Source organism: Mustela erminea, chromosome 5 (genome assembly GCF_009829155.1).
Source record: "Mustela erminea isolate mMusErm1 chromosome 5, mMusErm1.Pri, whole genome shotgun sequence".
Lineage (NCBI taxonomy): Eukaryota > Metazoa > Chordata > Mammalia > Carnivora > Mustelidae > Mustela > Mustela erminea.
Window position 1 is genome coordinate 112,092,541 of NC_045618.1, and position 6,882 is coordinate 112,099,422.

The following is a 6,882-nucleotide window of genomic DNA, read 5'->3' on the forward strand; positions in this document are numbered from 1 at the left end:
ATTTAAGTGGAAGTAAAACCCATTCTGAGTTTGTTGTATCCCAGTTTAGAGTGCCGTAATTAAGATTTGCAAAAAATATCAAAACGGGAAACTTGTGCATCTCCCTATCCAGTTAAAACATTTATTCCATCAATATTTATTGAACACCTATCATGTGCCAGCACAGGGATACTATAATGTATGAGATCAGACTGGTCCCTGACTTCATGCAGCTCAGCTGTGGAAACAAAAATGATACCGCACGGCCATCATTCTAAGAGTGTACCTCGAGTCCCACAGGGAAGAAAAAACAAAATAAGACACCTTCAACCCGAGATAAAGTAGCTGACCTACTCTTTTACACCTGGTGTCCAAAGTGAATGAAATTTTGGGCTTTTCCATAAGTTACCCATTCCCTAATGAAGACCATTTTATCACTAACTTTTGAATACAGAAATCTGGGGATATGTGAGGTATCTTCCCTTGTGAGCATATCATCAGTGTTTAAGAAAAATGTAAACCATGGTAATCTTCCCTTTATGTTTTTTCCTTTAAATATCTGTTGTAATTTTTACTCAGTGATCCCATCCTAGTGAAGTCTGCACATCTTTGCAAGTAAACTTACCTTTTCTAAATACTTTTGTCTCCTAATCTTTCTTCAACATCCAGTGGGGGATACAGACATAAGCAGATCATTTTAAGGGCTGAGGGGTTGTAAGGGCTGAGTGAGTTAATTAGCTGGATATTAGAATTAGGGCTAACTCAGAAACTAGGACAAAAAATTATTTGGTGCCAGTTATGTGCAAAGCATTATAGGGCAACACTGGCTACAAGTTAAAATCACTCTTAGCCTTTAAAAAATTCTGATGTCCAGGCTGCACTCCAAACCAATTAAGTTACAACCCCTGGGGGCAAGAAGCAGATAGCGGTATTTTTTTTAAAGTTCTCCGGGGGATTCCAATGTGCAGCCAATGTAGAGAACCATTGCAACAGAGGGTGCTAAGTTAAATAAAGATAGTCTTCCACTAAATGATTCATTTTATGAGTGAATTTTATAGTTTGTCAAAAATCATATTTCAATAGATCAGTTACATGAGAAAAATAGGATTATCTTTGCCCACCTGGAATCTAAAAGCTGATAGGGGAATAAATTATGAGCACAAATAATTACAATGAAAACAGACTACATGCTAAATTAGTTACACAGGCAGTGAATTCCTTAAGAGCTCAGAGGAAGGGGACACCTGGGTGGCTCAGTCGATTAAGCTGCTGCCTTCGGCTCGGGTCATGATCCCAGGGTACTGGGGTCGAGTCTCGAATCGGGCTCCTTGTTCAGCGGGGAGCCTGGTTCTCTCTCTGCCTATGCCTACTGCTCTGCCTGCTTGTGCTCTCTCTGGCTCTGACAAATAAATAAAATCTTAAAGAAAAAAAAGAAAAAAGAGCTCAGAGGAGGGAAAAATATTTCCAGATCTGAGAGAGGTGGGGGGTTGCTGGTGATCAGGTAAATCTTAGGCTGTCAGCTCCATCAGGGCAGAAACTGGGTCTGCAGAGACCACGTCAGATTTTGGTTGCCATGAATTCCCAGTTGTTGGGTGGAGGCCTGGGCACATAGGAGAGGCGGGTAGGAAAGGCTTTCCAGTCAGATTTTAACACTTTTTTTTTTTTTTTAGTAGACCCATCAACCCAGTATGTATGTATGTATATATATATATATATATATATATATATATATATATATATATATACTTCTTCCCCTCCCCCATGCACATGGGCACACGCTCTCTCTCAAAAAAAAATATATATATATAAAAAATAAATAAATATATATTAAAAAAAAATATATATATATATATTTTTTTTTTTTGAGAGAGAGCGTGTGCCCATGTGCATGGGGGAGGGGAAGAAGGAAAGAGAGAGAGAGAGAGGGAATATTAAGCAGGCTCCAAGCCCAGTATAAGCCCAATGCAGGGCTCAATCTCATGACCCTGAGATCATGACCTGAGCTGAAACCATGAGTTGGACACTTAACTGACTGAGCCACCCAGGCATCTCCCAGTTATTAAATTTGACCTAAGAGACATAAACCACTGCACCCAGCAATAGTAATATATGTTCTTTTTTCAAGCACTCATGGAACATTTACAAAAATGGAGCATGTTCTCAGCCATAAGACAAATGTCAACCATTTTCAGAGGACTGTAATCTCAGAGAGCTTGTTCTTGGACCCAAAGCAATTAAAGTAGAAATAGTAACTGAAAGATGACTAAAAAATCCTTTTAAGTTTGGAACTTAAGAAACACTTTAAAGTGACCCAAATGGAGGGACTTTCACGAGCAAGGTGCATATGCGGGAAAGGACTAGACATACAGAAACAAAAATTTCCTCTAGTTTTCCTTTTTAGTACTTTTCTGATGTGAATAATCATCTCGGACCCTAAGAATTCACTTTCATCTCTGCACACTTACGTGTCTTTGGGAAAGCCCTGTGTAAATGTTTCAAGACTGGGCATTGCCACGGGGCAGCCTCATCCAGCCCCTTACTAGTTCAAGTTCGGTGCGGTGGTATCCATGTTACCTTGGCGCTTGTTAGAAATACAGGCCCCACCCCAGACCCACAAAACCAGGTCAGCAATACAACAATATGCCCAGGGGATTGATCCACACAGCAGAGTCTGAGAAGCTCTGATGAGGGATGAGGGGCCAGCAATTGGGGAGGGCAAGCAGACTACCTTCATTTTCACCCCAGCTCTTCCACAGTGTGACTTCTGCTCTACCACTTGACCAAAATCACTCTTATCCAGGCTACCAGCTACCCTGTATTGCTAAATCCAAAGCTCTTATCTTATTTGACCCCGTGGTGACCTTCTTCACTGTTGATCACTCCTCTTTCTCGAAGGCCAAGAACTCCTCTGCCCCTCCTACCTCCCTCCCTGCCTCCCCTGGCTTCTCTTGCCTGTCTGTGTTTGAGTTCCAGTGGTTCCGTGCTGGCTCTTGCCTCTTCCCCCTCCTACCCTCTACCTTGTGGGATCCTCTTCCTCTCCAGGTTTTCATGGCCATCTCTCTGACAGTGACCCCGAGACTGAGTCTCTTAAACTCTAGATTGTTATATCCCATTTATGTTTGAACACATCTCCTTGGATTCTTCCACAGACAACTCAACACTTGGGCTTGTGGATGAATGAGAAAAAGTAGGTTTGATACAGCATTTGGAGTACGAGTCACTCAAAAGTGAACATATCTGTATGAGTATATGCATGTAGAGAAATGTGTAGAAGGATAGCCAGCAAACATTTAATAGCATTTGTTTCTGGGAGGTGGGACATCCAGCACTTTTCTCTTCTTTTTAAGTGAGTAGTATCATTCTTGAGCAAACCGTAGGGTTATTAAAAGAAAACCACTGTCTCAGGAAGTCTGTTATCTCTCCTAAACACCAAACTTCTCAAGCCATAATCCTTAGGAGGACGGTCCCATCCCTTTCGCATGTCACTTAGGCTTGCTTTCTCCTTATTTAGGGGGTGGGGGTGTAACCATGAGGGGCTCAGCAGGAACCAGATGGCACACTCAAATTAGGATCATTCATGGCATTTTTAATAATGGGGTTGTTTACAAATGTGTGGGCAGGTGTAAAAAAAATTACAAGGAATTACACAGAAGCCCTGGGACTCTGTGCCCATCCAGGACTGTAAGGAAGAGAGAATGAGTGGTTAACAGAGCCAGGATGGAGGCTGTGTGGAGAGGGCCCTCTGAGAGGAGCTCAGACCCAGGGCCCAGGACAGCTGGTTCTGAAGGCCAAGACAAAGGTTTCTGGCCCTGCAAAGGACGCTTGTTTCCTCTTCTCACAATTTCAGAGAGGTCTGGAACTTCCCATTCTCCACCCTGCAGCCAGAAGGATGTATCAGGAATGAAGTATCTTCACTCTTTCAATTAAACCTTATTCCTGTCAGTGCCTTCAGGATAAAGCCTAAACTCCATCCTAGACTCTCACTCTCTATGAATCCAGCCATGCAGAACTTATTGCCATTCTTCCAAAGGACAATGTTTTCTTCTGGGTCCAGGGATTTCCACATGGTGTTCCTTCTGCCCTGAGTGTTAACCTCCCCCAAATATTCCCACTCACCCCTCCCCACTTTTCTTCTCATCCTTTGGGGCTGAGCCACCACCTCCATCAGGAAATCCCCCCCTGGATTCTCCAAAGCTGGATTAAGGAGACCGGGCTGAACCACGGGGAGGGAGTTTCTCCTCTCAGCCTTCAAGCCCATGAGTCACTCCTCTTCCCAGGGGGAATAAGAGAGGGAGCAGAAATGCCAGAGTATTCCTCCTATAGTTTTTCTCCCCTGCAAAGCGCACTATTCAGTTCCTTGGAACTTCAGCCTCCAGTACTGGGAACAATAAATTTCTGTTGTTATAAACCATCCAGTCTGTGATACTCTGTGATAGCACAAATGGACTAGGACAATCTCCATCTGTTTTGGTGTTTGTTGACTTATTTGTGAACTATTACCCCCATGTCCCCCTACCCACCCTAGACCGTAAGCTCTATGAGGTCAAGACCATGCCCATGCCCATTTTGCTCTACTCATATCCATGGCACCTAGCACTGTAGTTAGCATGGGTGTGTGTGTGTGTGTACAATAAATAGTGTGGACTGAACCTTGCAATTATCTATTTCAACCTCATCATACTTTATAGACTGCACGGATAAACGTTAAAACACCCTTAGAAGTGTCTGGGTGGACAAAATCATGAAGATTGCTTCGTCTTTGCCCTCGGGGGCTGAGTAGAGCTTCCCTCCGTGACATAAACATCCCTGGGAGGATGGAAAAATTTGGCTGAAAAAAAGGAGATGGAAAAAAGAGACTGTTTGGATCATGCTCTGCACACTGTGCTTGGTGGGGTGGTCCCTGCTAATAGTGCCTCGCTCGGAATTCTTCTCAAAATGGCTTTCAACAATTCTGAGGACTTCAGGGGTCAGGATGGAGAGGGGGAGATTATGTCAAGGGCCAGTCTGTGTTTAGCCTATACTTTACTTATAGTCCTTGAACTAATTTGATTCCTTTGTCAGGAAACCAAAGGCGTTGGTTCATAGCTTATATAAGAAGGAGCCTGTGGGGGCTCTTTTGTTCGTTCGCACCGGGGTTAGCTTCCTCGTAGATGTTGGAAGTTTGTTGATGTGGCTTGTTCCATTGATCACTTCAGCTACTGTCAGTGATACACAATAGAGTTTGTATTATGTAAGAGAAATTTTAATATACTGGAACAATTTTGCATATATTATTTGTCCCATCATAGAATCAAAGCCCAAGTTACGAAGACCAAACAAACAAAAATCACAGATCTTTCGTGGAGATGTGTGAGGTTGCATGGGATGATAACTTTTATTTTAAATAATTAATCAACCTCCATTGTGAGCGCTTTCCAAAAGGCAAATATGTATTCCAAGGGGCAATGTGGAAGTCAGTGCTTAGTGTGACAGATCCCGCAGCTTGATTCAGCTTCCTGGTTTCTGTAGCAAGAATATTTGCCTATAAATATTACATCAGAGGAATATGGATGCCCCAGGGCATGTGGTTCCTTGGAAGCATGTGCTTTGTCTCCTCCCCAGGACAAAATTAGAAACCTTGGAAGGACAATGTTTCTTGGAAGCTTTGTGCCATTCAGGTACCCACTGCCAAACTTTTAACAAATCATTGGTTAATTAATGGTGTTAGTAAAGCCGATGGCTTAAAACATTAGACATCCATAGGAAAGGGAAGAGGGAGAGAGAACTGGCCGCAGGGATCCAACACCGAGGTGTCTGAGGGAGTCAGAGCTCAGAGCTGAAGTAGCTCCAAGCAGGCCCCTCCCCCCCGGGGGTGCTGGTTCCGCTGGGGTTCCACTTCCTTTGCAAGCCTCCTTTTTCCAGAGAAAATGAAAGAGTTTGTGCTAGGTGATGAGGATATGGGAATAAAATGAGATTATGTGTATACCAATTTTTTTGTTGTTTTCTTTTAATTGAGGTGCAGTTTACATAAAATAAAATTTACACTTTTTAGTGTATATTTCTTTTTTTAAAAAAGATTTTATTTATTTATTTGAGAGAAAGAGAGAGTGAGTGGGGGGAGGAGCAGAGGGAGAGGAACTAGCAGATTCTGCACTGGGCGCGGAGCCCACCGTTGGGCTCGATCCCAAGTCCCCAAGATCACCACCCCAACCGAAACCAAGAATCGGCTGCTCAACTCACTGAGGCACACAGGGGCCCCATTTTAGTGTATATTTCTGTCAGTATTGACAAACACATACAGTCACGCAACCGAAAACCCCAATCAATACATAGAACAGTTCCCTCACCCCCGAAAATTCTCCTATATCCCTTTCTAGTCAAGCCCTCCTGCCATCCTCAGCCCTGGAAAACCACTATGGACCTATTTTCTATATCTATAATTTTGCCTGTTCTAGAATGTCACAGAAGTGGCATCATACAGTATGTAGCCTGTTGGGTCTAGCTTCTTTTGCTTTGCATTTAGGATTCATGCATGCATATGTCATTGGTCCCTTCTTTTGATCGCTAGGTAGTATTCCATTGATGGATGTACTAGTCGGTTTATCCATTTACCAGCTGAAGGACATTTGGGTTGTTTCCTGTTTTGACCAGTTTCGATTATGCATAGAGCTGCTCTAAGCATTTGCAGACATGTTTTTGTGTGAACATAAGGTTTCATTTCTCTTGGATATATACCCACAAGTGATTGCTTGTGGATTGCTGAGTCTCACGGCAAGTGTACGTTTAACTTTATTAAAAACTGCCAAACTGGGGGCATCTGGGTGGCTCAGTGGGTTAAAGCTTCTGCCTTTGGCTCATGTCATGATCCCAGTGTCCTGGGCTCGAGACCCACATCAGGCTCTTTGCTCCGCAGGGAGCCTGCTT